The sequence below is a fragment of the Monodelphis domestica genome, chromosome 3 (genome assembly GCF_027887165.1).
Source record: "Monodelphis domestica isolate mMonDom1 chromosome 3, mMonDom1.pri, whole genome shotgun sequence".
NCBI classification, from domain to species: Eukaryota; Metazoa; Chordata; class Mammalia; order Didelphimorphia; family Didelphidae; genus Monodelphis; species Monodelphis domestica.
In genome coordinates, this window is record NC_077229.1 from 434,282,418 (window position 1) to 434,302,477 (window position 20,060).

A 20,060-nucleotide genomic window follows, 5' to 3' on the forward strand; every position below is an offset into this window, starting at 1 on the left:
AGATCAGACCTCTTCTGGAGGACTGGGTTCAGTTCTGGGTGCCATAATTTAAGAAAAACGTTAATAAGATGGATAGTTCCCAGAGAAGGACAAATAAGATGGTGAAGTCTTGATTCTAAGTTATGAGGACCTCTTGAAGGAGTAAGGTATATTTAGCCCAGTGTGTAATTAGAATTTTGTACCACAGGACTCCATTTTCCAGAATCCCATTTCATCTTCAAGTTATATGCCTATGTTTTGGAGATAAAGTTTCTGTAACCCCACTCCCTCTTCTCTCTTCTCCTGCAAACAGGGTTGGGAAAAACTGCTCTTTACTCAGACTTACTTTTCCTCTACCTCAAAAGTGAATATTAATAAATCTTATAAAATATAATACTTGGAGCTATTGGATATTAATTTTGGTCTTACATTTCTTGCAAACCACAAAGTTATAGAGAATTTCTTTTCTGAATTCCTTTATTTATTTAATTTAGAATATTTTTCCATCATTACATGTATCATGTTCTTTCCCTCTCCTACTCCCACCTCCCTCCCATAGACAACAAGCTATGGGAGCAATTTCACTGGATTTTACATGTGTCATTGATTAAGACCTATTTCCATATTATGAATATTTATGCTAGGATGATCATTTGGAGTCTACATCCTCAATCATATCCCCATCAAAACATGTGATCAAGTAGTTGTTTTTCTTCTGTGTTTCTATTCCCACAGTTCTTTCTCTGGATGTGGATAGCATTCTTTCTTATAAGTCCCTCAGAAATGTTTTGGATCATTGCATTGCTGCTAGTACAGAAGTCCATTATGTTCGATTATGCCACAGTGTATCTGTCTCTGTGTGCAATGTTCTCCTGATTCTTGCTCCTTTCATTCTGCATCAATTCTTGGAGGTGGTTCCAGTATTGAATATTTTTTAAAGAAAGTCTTTGAGTAAAGGATAGAAAGCAGATAAATTTTGCCCCTGCTGATAAACTGCTTTTCACTATGCTTTTTTTTCTGTTTTTTTTTTGGTTTGTTTTTTGTTTTTGTGGGCTGTCTGCAAGCTAATAAAGTTCATGCTGTTTCTCCCCTCACTCCTGCCATGGCCTCCCTACTGCTGCTGTTTACCCAAAGGTCTGAGAACTGTTTGGAAGCACCTTCTTTTTCCTGCCAGAAGGGCAAGATCCAACTCCCATTGGACTATCCCCACCCATACCTATGTGGGTCTCAAGCTTGTGTTAGCCACTTTTCAGCAGCAGCACATAGCATGGAGCAGCCAATCCACGCTTCCATCCTAACCCTCAGCCTGGCTAATCCAGTGGGACTTTCATGCTTCTGGCTATGGGGGTGGGGAATGATGTATCATGGGGCCACTGGTTTTATCCCTGTTGAGGGGAAGGAACAGAACTCTTCTCTTCCAGTGCATACTAGAATAGCACCACCTATGAACAGGGAGTAGAAATTGCAAGTACAGCCCAGTTTCCTGACTATCTCAAACAGCTCCTGTTTCTAAAGAGCCTTACTGAGTTCTCACAGGTTACAACTTTAGGCTGCCTTTTCTTGCTGCCATTTCTGGGGCCTTCTTGTACTGATTGGATACCTTGCACCTGTTAGCTTGAGTAATCTCAAGATTCAGGGGGAGTAAATTCACCTCCCTACACCCCCTTGCCATTTTGGACTGCCCAGTCTCTGCAACACACCCAATATGGGGTTCGTTCACACTATGCCCAGTGCAGATATGGGGACCCCTAAATGGATGATGATACTCAAGAGGGGAAGAAACCTTAAGGAGTTTGGAGGTGAATTTTTAGCTTTTCAGACTCCATTGCTAACTGTTTTAGTTTGTTCCCCTCCAAATAGTGAAGAAGTCTCTGTAATGAGGCTATTGTAATTATAGAAAAGGACTCTTGAATTCAGTACCTGTATCCTATCACATATATTGTATTTGCTTATTGTTTTAAAATTTAATTTTGTTTGTTAAGTTCACATATTGATCTAATCTAATATATTCTGTTACACTGAATCATTTTTAGTTGCTGTGTTTTGGCTATTAACTATATGTGCTGTTACATTGTCTTTATCTGTACCTTCCCTTATGACTGGATTGGAGAAAATACCATTGTAAAAGCCCATAGTCTACTTGGACAAACCCTTTTCTGTGGCAAAACCACATGTTCTTATGGATATGTTTGTCACCAGATCTTTTGAGGTCACATGTTGTCTAATCACTTTTTGTTCCCTTTTGCCTTTGTTAATTGTCATATAGATGATTATGGATGGGCTCTATCAAACTGGTTACAACCTGTACACAATCTTTGTAGAATTTAAATACCTAAGATTTTAAATTGATTTTAAGGAGTGTTCAGAAGTAATTTTCAGCTATCTAGTAGCACCACTGCCTCTGACTGACCATTTATCTGCCTTTGAGTTGCTTATAACAAGAGGTAAAGTTTCATTTAGTAATTGAAGTGTAGTGCAATTGTACTGTTATATTCACCACTTCTGAATTTATTAAAAATGTAATGGATGAGAGAGCTCAAGTGATTTTCACTATTGTAGTCCTTGCTTCCATAGTGCAATGAATGGGACATATAAAAACATGCCTTTTATGCTGTTACAGTCCCATACCAGAGGAGGGATGTTTCCCCAAAGGCTTGGTTACCCTGTGATGGGTTATAATCTCATCTTGGAGGTGGGAAGGATTTTCCAATGGAACTTAGCAGTTCATGGATAGTTTTTATATTTCTAACTCTTCAGATTACTCTACTCTTCCACCAGAATGATCTAGATGCTTACTGATGTTTTAAACCCAAAAGATTTTTATCAGCAGTCCAGATGTTTTTTTTTTTTTTCCTGGCCTCCCCTGCCAAGTTTGGAATGATGACAGTAATAGACTTTGTTAAAAATCCCTCAGCCAAGGTTAAAAGATTGGATAGATCTGGATAAATTGTAACAAGTATCCATAAGCTTCAAAGTTGTTGTTTTTTTTAATGTCACACAGCAAGTGGCTATAGAGATTCATGTGAATCCTAATAATAGTGGATTTGTTTGCTATTGTCATTAAATGTGTTTTTGTTTTGGGGGAGAATTTTGGTGTTTCTTTGAATGTGCATTACCTATTGTAACACTGTTTTATAAAGCTGTTACTTGGTGAAAATCATTTGCACTCACACTGTGAATCATGGCCAAATTATAAAGAAAATGGATTTCATTTTTGGGCGAGAAATCTTGTGCCTCTACTTGGCTGACACTTTTTCACTGATTGTGAACTATATTTTTGATTTTCTACAAATTTTACTATTGTTTTTCCTTTAATGTGCAATAGATTATTTGAGTTTTCTTTTTTTCTCTCATTTTTTTTGTGCTTGAAGCAAATGTTACTAGTATTAATGTTTTTTTTTTTTAATTTTGCAGTAGGATAAGTTTAAAATGCCAATTATCCCTAATGTCAATGCATACCCAAAAGCTTTAGACTATGGAAACCTGCCACTGATAGTTAAATATTATGGGAATTTGATAAATGATTGTGTCTGATTCCAGGAGAGGGGATCGCAAAAGAGTCACTACACAGTGCCAATGAGAACAGGATCAAGGAGACCAAACAATCCTGGTGGAATTGATGAGATTCTGCACCAAGACAGGGAACTTGAACTTCTTTTGAGGTGGGAGGAAGTGGTTGTTTGCAAAAGTCAGATGAAGTATTCCCTCATGTCATATCCACACTTCTACCTCATTTTGGTGACCATTCTGTTTCTCCTATCTCTAAGAGTGAAGTTAAATCAGACTAGGGAATGCTATTTCCCATCTTCATCAAAAATCTAGTCCCTTTTCTGTCTTTCATAGTGCAGAAATTTTCTGTAGTCCTGGATGCTCACTGGGTAAGTGCACTGTTGCTACTATAGGTTTGTGGGACATAAATCATTTTACTTGGGCCCTGATTAAAGAACCTGTTATAGGTTTATTTTTCCTTACTTAGAATTTTTACACATAAGACTTTGACATTTTATATTTCATCCAGAAGTTATTTTTTCTCTTTTCTTTGTTTTTTTTTGATGTTTTTGATTTTCCTTTGACAATTGATTCATATACCCCATAACTCAGCCATGTATCCCTGGGTGATTCATGTGTTTGTCAACACCCTCCTTAGGGGTGGTTGTATTATTATATTATAATGAAAAGTTTAAATTCTTTAGATAGTAATTTTTGCATAAGAAACTTGCTACCTCCCCAAATCTAGAAAGTGAACTATTTGGAGAAGGCACCATGAAGATACCTGCAGAGACTATGTGCTGTGCCAAAAGATCCAGAGTGAACTTTGGGATGTAATGAAATTGAACTGTGGAGGGTTGAATGCATTTATTTTGAATTTACACTCTTATGCCAAAGGAGACTTCCCCCTAATTGTTTTTTTTTGTCAATGCACCTAGCAATCATTGATTTTGTTCTTTTTCTCTTTTATTTCCCTCTTATCCTTAACTTATTGTAATTTTCCCTTAGAAAGTGTGATATTGTATGTACCTCTAGTTAAAGATCTTTAGAGTTATAAATTGCTTATGTGTGCTGATTCCATCGGGAAACAAGGCATGTAAATCTGGGAGATTACTACATGTTCATTTTCCATTGGAATCACAGAGGAGATTGTGTAATTAGAATTTTGTACCCCAGGAATCCATTTCCCAGAGTCCCACTTTCATCATCATGTTATATCCTTACCTTTTTGAGATAAAGTTTCTGTAACCCTGCCCCCTCTTCTCTCTTTTTCTGTGAATGTGGTTGGGAAAAAATGCTCCTTAATTAGGCTTTATTTTTTCTCTACTTCAAGTGATTATTAATAAATCTTATAAAATATAATACTTGGAGTTATTGGAAATTTATGAAATTTATGAAATTAATTTTCATCTTATAATAGGGACAGAAGACTCAGGAAGGACATAATAACTGTTATACATTAAAAGGGCTGTCATGTGGAGGAGGAACTAGACATAGTTCAATTGTCCCTATAAGGCAGATCCAGGAGTGGTGATTTTAAGTTGCAAAGGGGTGATTTAGGCCCAAGGTCAGGAAAGATTTCCTAACAGCTAGAGTGGAATGGACTCCCTAGAGAGAAAGTCTACTGCTGAGGTTGCATGACCACTTGTTATGTATGTTAAAATCTATATTCCTTTCATGTATGACTTGGGTTAGATGCCTGATCAAATCCCTTCCAACTCTCAAATTCTATGATTTTGTTCAAAATTCTAGAATACACTATTTAATTTGAGCACCAAGAAAAACAATTTTTCAATAAGCAGTAGCACAAGTTGAATTGTGCCTGCCTTGCTCAATTTCCTGTTTTATAAAATGGGGTTAGGGTTACTAGGAGTCAGAAAAGACATAAAATGAAAATGATAAATGCTAGAGGGAATGTGGAAAAATAGGAATACTAGCACACTATTAGTGGAGTTGTGAACTTGTCCAATCATTCTGGAGAACAATTTGGAACTGTTCCAAGAGGAGTATAAAATTGTGCATACCTTTTGTCTCAGTAGTATCAGAGACCACTAGAACTGGTAAACTCTAAGTATAGAATGAGGCATATGTTTTTCAATTGCTTATTTTCCGTGTGTGTGTATCTGTATTTTCTTTGGAAACTTTGGCTAATATAGAAGTGTTTTGCAAAATAAAAATTAAAAAGAAATGTTTTTAATGACTTCATATGTCTAGTTAATATTATATTGCTTAACTTCTTAAGGGTTGAAGGAGGAGTGAAAGGGAGGAGAGAAGTTGGGACTAAATTTTTTAAAGCAAATATTAATTTTTAAAATTCAATTGCAAAATATTTAATGATTAAAATGATATATTTCAAATATATCAAAGCATTTCATAATATCTTTATTATATTTTGGGGACAAGAGGAAGAACTATAGGCAGGTTAATGATACTGTTGACTAGATTGAGGACTGATAGGATAAGAAATTGCAAAGAGTAGTTGATTAATGGATAAAAGATAATCTGGAAGTTTGTCTCCAGTGAAGAACTTCAGGGATCTGTCCTTGGTTCTATTTTATTCAATTTTTTTTTTTATCAGTGCCTTCAGTTAAGAATAAGCTTACCAGATTTGTGGATGCCACAAAACTAGGAGGGATTATTTACATGGGGCAAGAAAATAAAGGCCCCAATGGATCTGTTTAGGCTAGAATGATGAGTGAGATTTAATAATGTAAAAATTAATGGCTCTAGCAGCCCTCAGTCCACTTCACATCTGACCTTTGCCCCTTCACCTGCCTCCCTGGAAGAGTTAGATCTACGCATCATAGTCCACCAGGATGGCTGGAAAGATCTTAATAATGAAGCTTTACAAATTTCTAGGTGAGACTATGCATTGCATGCAATTAAAGGGGCCTTTGTTGATATTGACTTGGGTACAACTAACTCCTGTGTGGCATTAATAGAAGGGAAACAAGCAAGAGTTTTGGAGAATGCTGAAGATACCAGAACCACTTCTTCAGTTGTGGCATTCACAGTAGATAGTGAACAAAATGACAATCTTCAGTTGTGGCCTTCACAGCAGATAGTGAACAAAATGACAAGTGATTGCCATCCCAACATACCTCATTGGCCATGAATTTGATGATCCTAGAATGCAGAAATACATTAAAAACATTTCTTTCAAAATTGCCCATTCTTTCAATGTGATGTCTAAGTAGAAGCCTATAGGAAATTATATTCCCCAAGTCATATAGACGAATTTGTGTTGAAGATGAAGATGAAGGAGAATGCAGCAAACTATATAGGATATTAAGCAAAAAAAAATGCTGTTCTCACTGTTTATTTTAGTGATTCTCAGAGACAGGCTACCAAAGATGCTGGGCAAATATCTAGTATAAATGTACTTCTATTGGTTAACAAGTCTACAGTTTCTGCCTTAACTTATGGCACAAACAAATCTGAATACAAAATCATTACTGTGTATGACTTAGGTGGTGAGACTTTTGATATTTCTATCTTGAAAATTCAGAAATGTGTATTTGAGGTGAAATCTATCAATGGGAATACTTCCCTATGTAGCAGTTAAAATTAGTTTCTCTGTAAAGGTATTATATTTTTAGAGGCTTATTAAAGATTAAGAAATAAAGAAAATATGAATATAGAAAGCATGTGGTTAGGAGGGCCAAAAGGCCCATTCAATTTCACTCACTACATCTTGGGAGACTTGTGTCCTTGGAAGTGGAAGCAGGGAGAGAGCGGGAGGGGCCGTGCAGTCCGTATAAATACCCCTTCTTGCTCTTGGCCCAGGTGAGACTTTTCAGGTGAGGTTACAAGGCATTTTGGGAAGTGGCCAAAGCCTTCTGGGAATTGAAGTCTGGGGTTCAAATCTCCATTCTTACATTTCTCTGTATGATCGTTTGGGGAAAAGATTTTCCCCAAAGGATCATGAAAACATAATCAATTTAAGGATTACAATAATTTGAGGATAAGAGGAAAAAAAGAAAAAAAGCCAATAATTGCTAGACACATTGACAAAAAAACAGTTAGGGGGAAGTCCCCTTTGGCATGAAAGTATACATAGAAATAAATGTTCAATCAACCATACCCAAAGTTCATTCTTGATCTTCTCGTGCAGCTTGTGGTCTGGAGGAATCTTCATGGTGTCTTCTCCAAACAGTTCAGTTTCTGGATTTGGTGAGGTATCATGTTTCTTAACCTAAAATTCTTCTCAAAAGGAATTTAAACTTTGCAATTTAAAATAATAACATTTTTAACATTTCCCTGTGAAGAGGGTGATAGAAAAAACACAGGGTCCCTTAGGGACACATGGCTGAGTTATGAGGTATATGAATCAATTGGTAAGAGAAATTAAAAAGACATCAGAAAAATCCAAATAAAAAAGGAAATTTCTGGATGAAAATATAGACTACCAAAGACTTATGTATAAAAATTCCAAGTAAAGGAAAAATAAATCTATAACAGATCTTTGAATCAGAGCCCAATTAAAATGATCTAAGCAAGTAAGCATTTACCCAGTCAGTAGCCAGGACTACAGAAAGTTTGCCACACTATGAAAGACAGAAAAGGGACTAGATTATAGGAGCCAGGTTTGGAGCCAAGTTTGGAATACTTGTCTGTAAGTATTTTCAGAGTGAGTGTGGATACAAGGAAGGCCTATTTCTTAATGTATGTTAAGCATAGCAACCTTGAGTCTTCATACTAGGTTCAAGTCCTTTGTATTTGCTTAGAAACGCATCAATCCGTCCTGATTGGTTTATCTTTGGCCCTATGCAATGGCTCTTTTGTATATCTTGTCCTGGAATCAGACAGAAGTATTAAGTAAAGTCCCATAATTTTTTTTCAACAATTAGTGGCATCATTTTTATAGTCTCAAGCTTTTTTTTTTGTTGACATTATAGCAAATGTATTTTAAACTTATATTACTGCAAAATCAAAAGTCAAAGAAAATCTTAATGCTGGTGACATGTGCTTCAAATATAAAAAAAGACAGAAAAACTGAAATAGTATATTGCACATGCAAGAAAAATATGATAAAAGAGTTTTAAGAATTCAAAAATGTAGCTTATAATAATTGACACACTGTGTCAGCTAAATAGAAAATATAGAATATAAGGCTTTCTCACCAAAAATGAGATACATTTCCTCTTCATATCTGGCCATGATCCACTGTGAGTGCAAGCAAATGAATTGAATAGTAGTACAAATATGTAGTTATCAATATCCCCAAAATTCTCAATAGCCCAGTTAATTACAATAAAAAAGAAACCACTATCATATTTCACATGAATTGCTGTATGGCATTTTTTTAAAACTCTTACCTTCCGTCTTGGAGTCAATACTGTGTATTGGCTCCAAGGCAGAAGGATGGTAAGGGCTAGGCAATGGGGGTCAAGTGACTTGCCCAGGGTCACACAGCTGGGAAGTGTCTGAGGCCAGATTTGAACCTAGGACCTCCCATCTCTAGGGCTAGCTCTCAATCCACTGAGCTACCCAGCTGCCCCCGCTGTATGGCATTTTTAAAAGCCTATGAATTGATGGATATTTGTCACAATTTTTACAAATGTGGCAAATCTTTCAACCTTGGTAAACATATTTTTAAACTAAGTAAAGCTTATTTTGTGTCTAGAACATCATCAAGAATTCTAGATATCATTCTGGTGGAAGTAAAATGAGCTGAAGAGTATAAATGAGAGATGCTCCCTTTTTTTGGGGGGGGGAGGCTTCTAGGGATACATGCCCTGGGATTAACTGCCCAGCTTCCATTCATATTTTTTATAAATGTGGGAGGTTGGGGGTTATAATTGTATTTCACTTCAGCTACTAGAATGGGCCTTATCTCGTGGTAGTGGCTGGCAAAATGACCAGAGATTTTTAAGGAAAATTCTAAAAATCATGTCTAAAGAACCCTTAAAATCAATTTGAGATATTTAGTTCATTAAATTTCCCAAAGGTTGTTATAGCAATGCTCTGATGGAGTCCATCTATCCTCTATGTGACAATTTACAAGGTCAAAAATAGGAAAGCTGTTTTTAATATGGGCTTACTCAATAATGTTTGTTCAGTATAGTTATAGGGGAAAAGCAACAGAATATAACAGTAGTTAAAATCCAGTACGTTAAAATGATCCAGTGTAACAGAATAGTATTGAATGCAATAATATATGAACTTAAAATCACAAAGTTAAACCTTAAACAAAACAATCAGCAAAATGCAATAGACTACAGAGATTTTTATAAACCATTGGAGTCTGAAATGCCTTAAAAATATAACCTCCAGTCTCTTTAAAGTTCCTTGGTTTTTTGGTTTTTTTTGATCATCCATTTAGATGCCTATTGTCAGAAGGCAAAAGATTGGTAATGGTTAGGCAATGGGGGTTAAGCGACCCGTCCAGGGCACACCGCCAGGAAGTATCTGAGGCCAGATTTCAACCAAAGACCTCCTGTCTTTAGGCCTGGTTCTCAATTCACTGAGCCACTGAACTGCTTCCCCATAGTGAGGAATCTCAAATTTGGCTAAAGAGTTGCAGGGAGCTGAATTTTTCCCCTGGCACTCAGGTGATATAAATGAAAGAATCAGTATAGTCAAAAGATATCCTCTTAAAGTAGCCATGCTTTAAGTTCCTGTTTGGAAAAGCCTCTTCCTTCTTTTCTTTATTACTTCCTCCCTGTGATCCCCTGCCCCCAGTCCACATGGAGGTTAATTGTAGCCTAAGGGAAAATTACCCCTATTTTTTACCAGCTGGTTTTTGATCCTGAAGAAATTGGGTCTGCTACCAGAAGCCTGGGTCCTAGGGCTGGGCCTGGGGCAATAAGCCATCTGGGTCAGAGGCTAGAGGTGCAGGAATCATCTGGGCCAGGTGAACGAGAGAAAAACCAGGAACAGGTGCCACTGGTATTGGGGTCACAGAAACAGGTAGGCAGCAGTCGGGATGAGTCAAGAGGCTTGCTAAAAAGGCTTGGAGAAACTTGGCTTAAAAAAAACAACTAGGCACTAGCTATTAAGAGCTGAACTTAGTTACAGTAGAGAAAAGAACAGAAGATTGAAGGTATTTCGTCACAACTGATGTGGCTCGCCATACTATAGCAGTTAAAATTAGTTTCTCTGCTGAAGGTATTATATTTTTAGAGGCTTATTAAAGATTAAGAAATTAAAAAAAAATACGAATATAGAAAGCACATGGCTAGGAGGGCCGAAAGGCCCATTCAATTTCACTCACTACATCTTGGGAGATGCGTGTCCTTGGAAGTAGAAGCAGGGAGAGAGCAAGAGGGGCCTTACAGTCCATATAAATACCCCTTCTCGCTCTTGACCCAGGTGAGACTTTTCAGGTGAGGTTACAAGGCATTTTGGGAAGTGGCCAAAGCCTTCTGGGAATTGAAGTCTGGGGTTCAAATCTCCATTTTTATATCTAGGGGATGATGACTTTAACCAGGTCTTGCTCCAGCACATTTAAGGACCTTAAGAGAGATAGGATATGACCTGACCAAAGACAGTAAAGCTGGTTATCATATGTGGAAGGTCTCTTAGAAGATAAAGTATGAGCTTTCTTCTGTTCACACTGACATCAACTTACCATATTTGAGTATGGCTGCTTCTGGGCCAAAGCACTAGCACATGAAATCAACTCAGCTCAGTTTAAAAGGTTTGTCACTGATATCATTAGGAGGACTGATGTTCCATGCTAGGAGACTGTACAAGATGCTGAAATGGGTAAGAGTGACAATGGAGAAGTCATACTAGTTAGTGGCCTGAGCAGAATGCACAATGTTCAACAGACAGTTTAGGAACTTTTTGGTGGGGCTCCTAGTAAAGCTATCAATCCTGATAAGGCTGTGGCTATTGGAGCTTCCATTCAGGGAGGCAAGTTGGCCAATGATGTCACATAGGTTCCACTTCTGGAACTCGCTCCCCTTTCTCTTGGCATTGAAGCATTAGGGGTGTCTTCACCAAACCAATCAATAGAAACACAATTATTTTACGAGGTGTTTTCTATAGCTGCTGGTGGTAAGACACAAGTAGAAATTAAAGAGTTTCAGGAAGAGAGAGAGATGGTTACAAACAGCAAGTTTTTTGGATAGTTTATTTTTGAAGTTACAATTACTTGATTTAAAAAATATATAGTAATATATTTAACATAACAATAATATATAATACACATGATTTGTTATATGTAATTAATCATAATAAAAATGCTTAGCCACAAGAAAAAAATCTCACATTAGCTATGTCCAAAAATTTGTCTCATTTCCCCCCCTCCTCTTCCACCTCCCCCTCATTACCAAGGAAGCAGGTGATATAGGTTGTAACAATATTATTGTTCCATACACATTTCCTTGGTTATCATACTGTGAAACAAGACTCATATTGCTTACACTAGAAAAAAAATTCATAGGGAGAAATAAAGTGAAGAATTCTGTTTCAATCTGCATTAGAACTTTGTTCCTTCTATGGTGGTGGATAGACTTTTCTGCCACAAATCCCTTGGAGTTGTCCTGGATCCTTGCTTTGTTGATAATAGTTAAGTCATTCACAGTTAATCATCATACAATATTATTATTACTATGTACAACTATTTTCCTGGTTCTGCTCACTTCACTTTGCATCACTTCATATAAGTCTTTGCATATCTTTTGGATATCATCTTGTCTGTCATTTCTCTTGGCACAATAGTACTCTATTACAATCATAAACCATAACTTATCCAGTCATTCCCTAAATGATGGATAGCCCTTCAGTTTCCAGTTCTTTGCCACCACAAAAAGAGTTGCTCTAATTATTTTAGAACATGTAGTTTCCTTTCCATTTTTTCTTGATCATTTTAGGGAATAACCCTACTAGTAATATTTCTGAGTCAAAAGGTATACATAGTTTTTTTTTAAATTATATTTTATTTGATCATTTCCAAGCATTATTCGTTAAAGACATAGGTCATTTTCTTTTCCTCCCCCCCACCCCCCATAGCCGACGCGTAAGTCCATTGGGCATTAGATGTTTTCTTGATTTGAACCCATTGCTTTGTTGATAGTATTTGCATTAGAGTGTTCATTTAGAGTCTCTCCTCTGTCATGTCCCCTCAACCTCTGTATTCAGGCAGTTGCTTTTCCTCGGTGTTTCCACTCCCATAGTTTATCCTTTGCTTATGAATGGTGTTTTTTTCTCCTGGATCCCTGCAAGTTGTTCAGGGACATTACACCGCCACTAATGGAAAAGTCCATTACGTTTGATTATACCACAGTGTATTAGTCTCTGTGTACAATGTTCTCCTGGTTCTGCTCCTCTCGCTCTGCATCACTTCCTGGAGGTTGTTCCAGTCTCCATGGAATTCCTCTACTTTATTATTCCTTTTAGCACAATAGTATTCCATCACCAACATATACCACAGTTTGTTCAGCCATTCCCCAATTGATGGGCATCCCCTCGTTTTCCAGTTTTTGGCCACCACAAAGAGCGCAGCTATGAATATTTTTGTACAAGTCTTTTTGTCCATTATCTCTTTGGGGTACAGACCCAGTAGTGCTATGGCTGGGTCAAAGGGTAGATATTCTTTTGTCGCCCTTTGGGCATAGTTCCAAATTGCCCTCCAGAATGGTTGGATCAGTTCACAACTCCACCAGCAATGAATTAATGTCCCCACTTTGCCACATCCCCTCCAGCATTCATTACTTTCCTTTGCTGTTATGTTAGCCAATCTGCTAGGTGTGAGGTGATACCTCAGAGTTGTTTTGATTTGCATCTCTCTGATTATAAGAGATTTAGAACACTTCTTCATGTGCTTGTTAATAGTTTTGATTTCTTTATCTGAGAACTGCCTATCCATTTCCCTTGCCCATTTATCAATTGGAGAATGGCTTGATTTTTTGTACAATTGATTTAGCTCATTATAAATATGAGTAATTAAACCTTTGTCAGAGGTTTCTATGAAGAATTTTTCCCAATTTGTTGTTTCCCTTCTGATTTTAGTTACATTGGTTTTGTTTGTACAAAAGCTTGGTATACATAGTTTTATAACTGTTTGAGTATAATTTCAAATTGCTCTCCAAGATGGTTTGATCAGTTCACTGCTCCAACAAGGTATTAGTGTCCCTATTTTTCCACATCTCCTCCAATATTCGCCATTTTGACCTTTTGTCAGATATGAGATGATACCTCAGAGTTATTTTGATTTTCATTTCTTTAATCAATAGTGATTTAGATAATTTTTTTCATATAGTTACATGTAGCTTTGATTTTTTCACTAAAAAACTGTGTTCAGATCTTTTGATCATTTGTCAGTTGGGATAGTTTTATAAATTTAACAAAGTTCTCTATATATTTTAGATATTAGACTATCTGAGAAACTTTATATAATTTCCCCCCAACTTATTGCCTTTTAATCTTGGCCACATTAGTTTTACTTATATTTATTTGTATAAAACCTTTTAAATTTAATGTATTCACAATTATTCATTGTACACTTCACAATACTCTCTCTCTTATTTATTCATAATTTTCCCCTCTATCCATAAATTGGATAAGAGATACGTTCACTCTTCTTCTAATTTGCTTATAATATCTCCTTTTATTCCTAGTTCATGTATCCATTTTAATCTTATCTTGGTAAATGGTGTAAGGTGTGACAGGGAAAGGACATTGTGCAACAAACTGAGTAATGCATATGTCAGAGTGACTGACAGGAGTATGTGACTAAGAGTCATATGGGAGCCTAAGGCTGGAGATCTGGGGAAAGGTTCTAAGTCCCAACTGTCTGGGCACTTCTCTCCTGAAGGACCTTGGTTGGAGGTTTGAAAAACAGGTTTCTGGCTTGTCCTGATACCAGCTGAAGAGAGGAATCTTTGAACTGGCTGCTGAAAGCTTGAACCTAAGATTGAGGACACTTCACCACTGGACCTGTTTGGACAGTTATCAACTGAAGATCTTGGCCCATTTGATTGGACTCCATTTGTGAGACTTGATTATTGGGGGAAATTACTGTTTAACTTAGAATAAGATAGGTTTAGATGGATTTCTAGAAATTAGAGGTTTAGAAAACTTGTAATAATTCTCCTAACCCCTTTTCCTTCTTCTTCCCAACCAATAAATCAGAATTTTTTATATGTTTCCCTCTTGTTTATTCCTCACCAAAATTCTATTATAACAGTTTGGCAGAGCCAGCCAGATTTATTACATGTGTATTATATGTTTATTATATGTATAATATTTCTGAAGTATAATTAAGTAGTCAACATTCTAATTCATCTCTAGGCAGCTAGAAGCTGAAGGGGAAAAGCCAAATAGAATTCTGCGGCTTGCTTTACTCAGGGTAGTTATTTTGACTGCATCACAGACCCCCAGCAGCCATCTTGGAGTGGCCATCTTGGGAAAACTGTTTTTTTTATTTGAAAAAATTGTAACATCTCCTTTATTGTATGTATAAAGTACATCATAACAATATCATCAGGCATGTTTAGTACTATGCTTATGTTATTGTGTGAATATGTAATGTGTATTCCTTATTTTGTTTTTGTATCTTTCCCTAATTATTGTCACTATATATTCAAAATGGACTGTATGAGGCCTGTAATGAATATGAAATTGTGTGATGTAATGGCATATGTACTCCTTACTGTTATCGGTGGGTGTATTGTGTACAAGTCCTGTGCTTCTGTGTACCTTTGTGTAAATCACCTAAAAGATTTAGTAGCTTGGTTTAGAAGGGATTCTGACTTAAAACTTATGGTTGTGCACATGAAACAACAAATGGATACACTGGAGCAATTTATAAATAACATTAATATGAACCTGGGATGTGTAAATGATAGCAACAACATAAACAATAAAGGAAAAAGACTAAATAGGCTGAAGCAGGAAGAAGCAGCGGGAATAGTGAATTTATGTCCCCTAAGAGACACAAAATGAGGTGCATATGGTAAGAACACACAAAAGATTTTCCCCAAAGGACATTGAATCCATTAAAAGGAGAACCCCAAATTTTAGTGACGAGCCAAATAAAGTGATTAAGGAAATATGTAGGGCAATTGAATTGTATGATCCTACTTTTAATGATTTTGCCCTATTAATGAAAGAGGTTCTAACTAAGAGAGAGAGAAATAGATTTATAAAGGAGACAAGAACAGATCCTATGTTACAGTCCTGGCAGGAGGACTTGAAGCTGGATACTTCAGATGATAGGGTTTATGATATGATAACTGAAGCAAGAGATGCAATCATAGATGTTATGGGGAGATATACTAAAAGGCCTAATGCTTGGTCAAAGTTTGAGGCCATAAAGCAAAAGGTTTCTGAAGCTCCTATGGTTTTCCTGGAAAGGATAACCAAAGCAGCTGACACTCTATTAGGGATGGATGCACTTGAAGAAAGCACCATTGCTCATATCAAATGGGTCTTTGTGAATAATGCAGTCCCAAGGTTCAGGCAATTTTTTAAGTCAAATTACCCCAATTGGGAGGAACTAGATCTTGATGAATTAAGGAGAAAAGCTACTTATTTGACAAATGATCCAGATGAAAAATCTGATGATAAGAATTCCATTGTTGAGAACTTGAAAAGAAAATTAAGGGAAGCTGAAATGAAAGCTAAAGAAAGTGAAATTAAGGAAGTAAAGGCTGTGGCTGCATTGAGATCTGTACAGCCAAAGAATAATAACTATAAGCCTAGTGAAAAGAGATCAGGTCCTAGGTGCTATTTCCTTTGTAATCGGGTCAGTCATATGTATCGAGACTACAGATTCAGAAATCAAGTTAGAAGACAACTAAATAGGAATAATGGGTTTAATAGACAATACAATAACTGGAGTAATAATTATAATTATAATAATAACAACAGCTGGAACAATAATAATAATCAAAATAGATATACAAATCAATGCCAGAATACCTGTTGCCAGGGACAACAAACTCCAGATCTCAGTACTATGCAATCATGGGTAAATTCTAGAGCTAGACCTAAATACAGGCAAGTAGTAAAGGGTGACCAGAGTAAGGGTACAAGTGCCTTATGAAGGTTTCCCCTAGGAACATATGAAAATGAATGAAGAAATGAGTGTGGTATAAATGAAAATGAGTTGAGGATAAATGAAATTAGGAGTAATGAAAATAAAATACATGGTGATACAAATGAATTAATTGAATCAAAGGAGGATATAATTAGTATAAATAATTGTACAGAGAAAGAACATTATTATACAAATTTAATAGAAAATACTAATGAATGTAGAATAAGAGAAATTAAAGAAGAATATAAACTAAATAATACTAATGAAATTGTAAATGGGAACAATGATACTAAGATGGAGAATTTAAGAACCAATGAGAGTAATATAAAAACTGATGTTACAAAATCCTGGGAAAGTCATGTAATTCAAGCATATATAGACTTGGACAGGAAATGACTGAGCTTTTTACTGATGTTACTGTGCTTGCACCAATTCTTGAAACCTTCCAACCTCCAAATAGCACTGAACCCTATATTTCTGTAACAATAGGGGATCAGATATATGATCTTTTAGTGGATACTGGAGCCACTAAATCAGTTTTGAAAAGTCTTCCTAAAGACTGTAAAGCTGTTGGTACTATGGAAGTGATTGGAGCTACTGGAAAACCAGAGAGAGTAGCAAAATTACAACCTAAAATAATAACTCTAGGTCCTTTATCTGTGGAACATGCATTTCTTTGTATGCCAGAATGTCTATTGAACCTTCTTGGGAGGGACTTGTTTTGTAAATTATGAACAATGATTCAATGTACTGACACTGGGGATATATCATTACAACTCCCAGAAGAATCTCTGAAAGCTTTTCCATTGCTGTTCTTAGATTCAGTCAGTGCAGAGAATGAGTTGGATTCCATCTATCCTATTCCTGAGGATATACCAGAAGACTTATGTTTAAAGTCTTCCACAGATGTAGGCCTATTGAAATCAGCTACTCCAGTAACAGTGAGAACCAAGGAAGGACCAGTTCCTTGTGTTCCTGAATACCCTTTGAGTAAAGAAGCTATAGATGGGATAAAACCTATTATTGAGTCCCTAATTCAACAAGGGATCATAATACCATGCTTCTCAGAATACATTATGCCCATACTTCCAATAAAAAAGCAAAAACTGGATCAAGATGGCAGAATTATCTATAGATTCATACAGTATTTGAGAGCTGTAAATGATCATGTAATAAAGACCCATCCTATAGTACCAAGCCCAGCAGCTATAACCTCATCCATTCCAAATCAAGCAAGATATTTCACCATGGCAGATTTATGTTCAGCGTTTTTCTCGATACCAATTCATGAGTATTCTCAAAAGATCTTTGCTTTCACATAGGAGTACTCAGGGGACGTGGACTTGACTTCCACAGGGCTTCTGTGATAGCCTGAGTCAATTCTCTCAAATTTTGAACAGAGACCTTAAAACAATAACATTCAAGGAAAGTAAAATAGTACATTTTGTAGATGATAACCTCCTAGTATCTCCATCTGATAAGGTGTGTTTAAGAGATAGCAAGATTCTTTTGATTGAATTACATAAACATGGACATAAAAATCTCTAAAGCAAAACTTCAATGGGTTTTGCCTCACATTGAATATCTTGGCTTTGTGTTGTCAGAGGGTTCCAGAAGTATCACTAAGAAAAGAATAATTGATATCCAGAATCTGAGTGCACCTAAGACCAAGAAGCAACTCAGAGCTGTTCTTGGAACAACTGGTTTCTGTAGATAATGGATACCTGGATATAGTGAAATTACTAGATGTTTAACAGCTCTAACCAGGAATACAGAACCAGAGGCTCTGAAACTCAAACCTGAAAATCTGCAAGGCTTAAGTAAGCTTGAGGAAGTGATTTTATCTGCATCAGCTCTTGGAATCCCAGACTATACTAAACCTTTTCAATTCTTTGTGAATGAGACCAAAGGAATTGCATTTGGTGTACTGACACAGACTTTAGGACAAAGTTATCATCCAATTGGATACTTTAGTTGTCAGCTAGATCCAATTGCTGCAAGTATAGTTCCTTGTTTAAGGGGTGTAGCTGCTGCAGCTGTGTTAGTTCAGAAGTCATCAGACTTAGTTTTGGGATGTCCATTGACAGTATTTTGTTCATATCAAATAGAAGCACTTATGAGGAAATTTCGTACTCAAGCATATTCAGACCAACAAATATCTAAGCATGAAATTATACTTCTAGGTAGTGAAAACATCGAGTTGAAAAGGTGTAGTGTATTGAATCTGGCTACACTTTTCCTGATTTGCCAAAGAACAGTGAACCATTACATGAATGTGTAGAAATTTTAGATATGCCGAGAATGGATTTAAAAGACACACCAATTGAAAAATCCAGATTTGGTCTTATTCACAGATGGTTCTTCAGATTTGTGTAATGGAATTAGATGTACAGGTGCTGCAGTTGTCACAGAATTTGAGACACTGTGGTATGCATCACTATGTTAAATTTTATTTGTGGTTGGACTGAAATAATTAATTGTTGGTCACCAGGTATTTAATTTCTAAATCTCAAAATGAATTACTAAAGTAAATATAATTTATGGTAGTTTATTTACAATAGAGAGAAGATATTAAGGAATGAGATAAAGGGACAGACAGAGAGAGAGAGAGCTCTGCATCCTCAGAGCCAGGTAGAAATTCTAAGACCCTAATCAGTGAAAAGGAGTCTCAAGACGATGGGCCTTTCACCTCCAGAAAGGCAAGGACCCTCTACAAGGAAAGCAGTCTGAGGTCTCCTGCACGAGCTCCTCCAGGGTCAAGTTCCACAGCCAAGTCTGAGTGTCTGTCTTCTAGTCTCTCCTCAAGTATCTGTCTTCCAGTCTCTCCTCCAAGTGACTCTTCTTTATTCCAAGCTTGAGAGACTGATCATCCAGTCCATCTCCAAGCCAGAGTCCTTTGATCTATCTGACTTGTGTGCCTCTGTTTCCTCTAAGGATATTTTTCTCTTGTGTCACCTCCCCTAAAATTTAAATCTACTAATCATACCAGACACCCTCTCTAGGACTGCCCACTCTTTAGTTCACACCTTTTTTGGTTAGATTATACCTTTTTTTTGTTATATCACACCTTTAGTAGTTAGTTCGCACCTTTTTGTAGTCAAAATGGGTAGATCTACTTAAAATACTGAGTTAACACTTTTAGGGATTAAAATCTAAAAATAGACTGGGGATTACAATTCAACCTTCCCAATAAAGGAAGAGCTAAGTATCTTCATTGTTATAATCAGGAGAGAACTAAATCTAATCCTCCCAATTACCTAGTAACCTTAGTGCTCAAGGCACAGAGTTGATCGAATTAAAGCAAGCATGTCTTCTAGCTGATGATAAAAGTGCAAATGTGTATACAGATTCCCATTATGTTTTTTCAGTACTACAGGAAAGATTTGGAAAAAAAAACCTAGGTTTTATTACTGCATCAAGAAAACAAATTGCTCATGCAGAAATAATAACTGAGTTATTGGATGCTGTACAGAAGTCTAAACAGCTAATGGTAATTTATTGTAGAAGTCATACTAATAGAAGAGATTCAGTTGCTAAAGGAAATCATAGAGCTGATATAATTGTGAAATTTGCTGCCAGAAATGCTCCAGTGTATGCTATG

General features: G+C 36.5%; 1 pseudogene; it reads left to right on the top strand.

The window, feature by feature from the left end:
* LOC100022198 (stress-70 protein, mitochondrial-like) overlaps positions 1-11,546 on the top strand; it is an 86,794-nt pseudogene extending 75,248 nt beyond the window's left edge.
* The last annotated feature ends 8,514 nt before the right edge of the window (positions 11,547-20,060 follow it).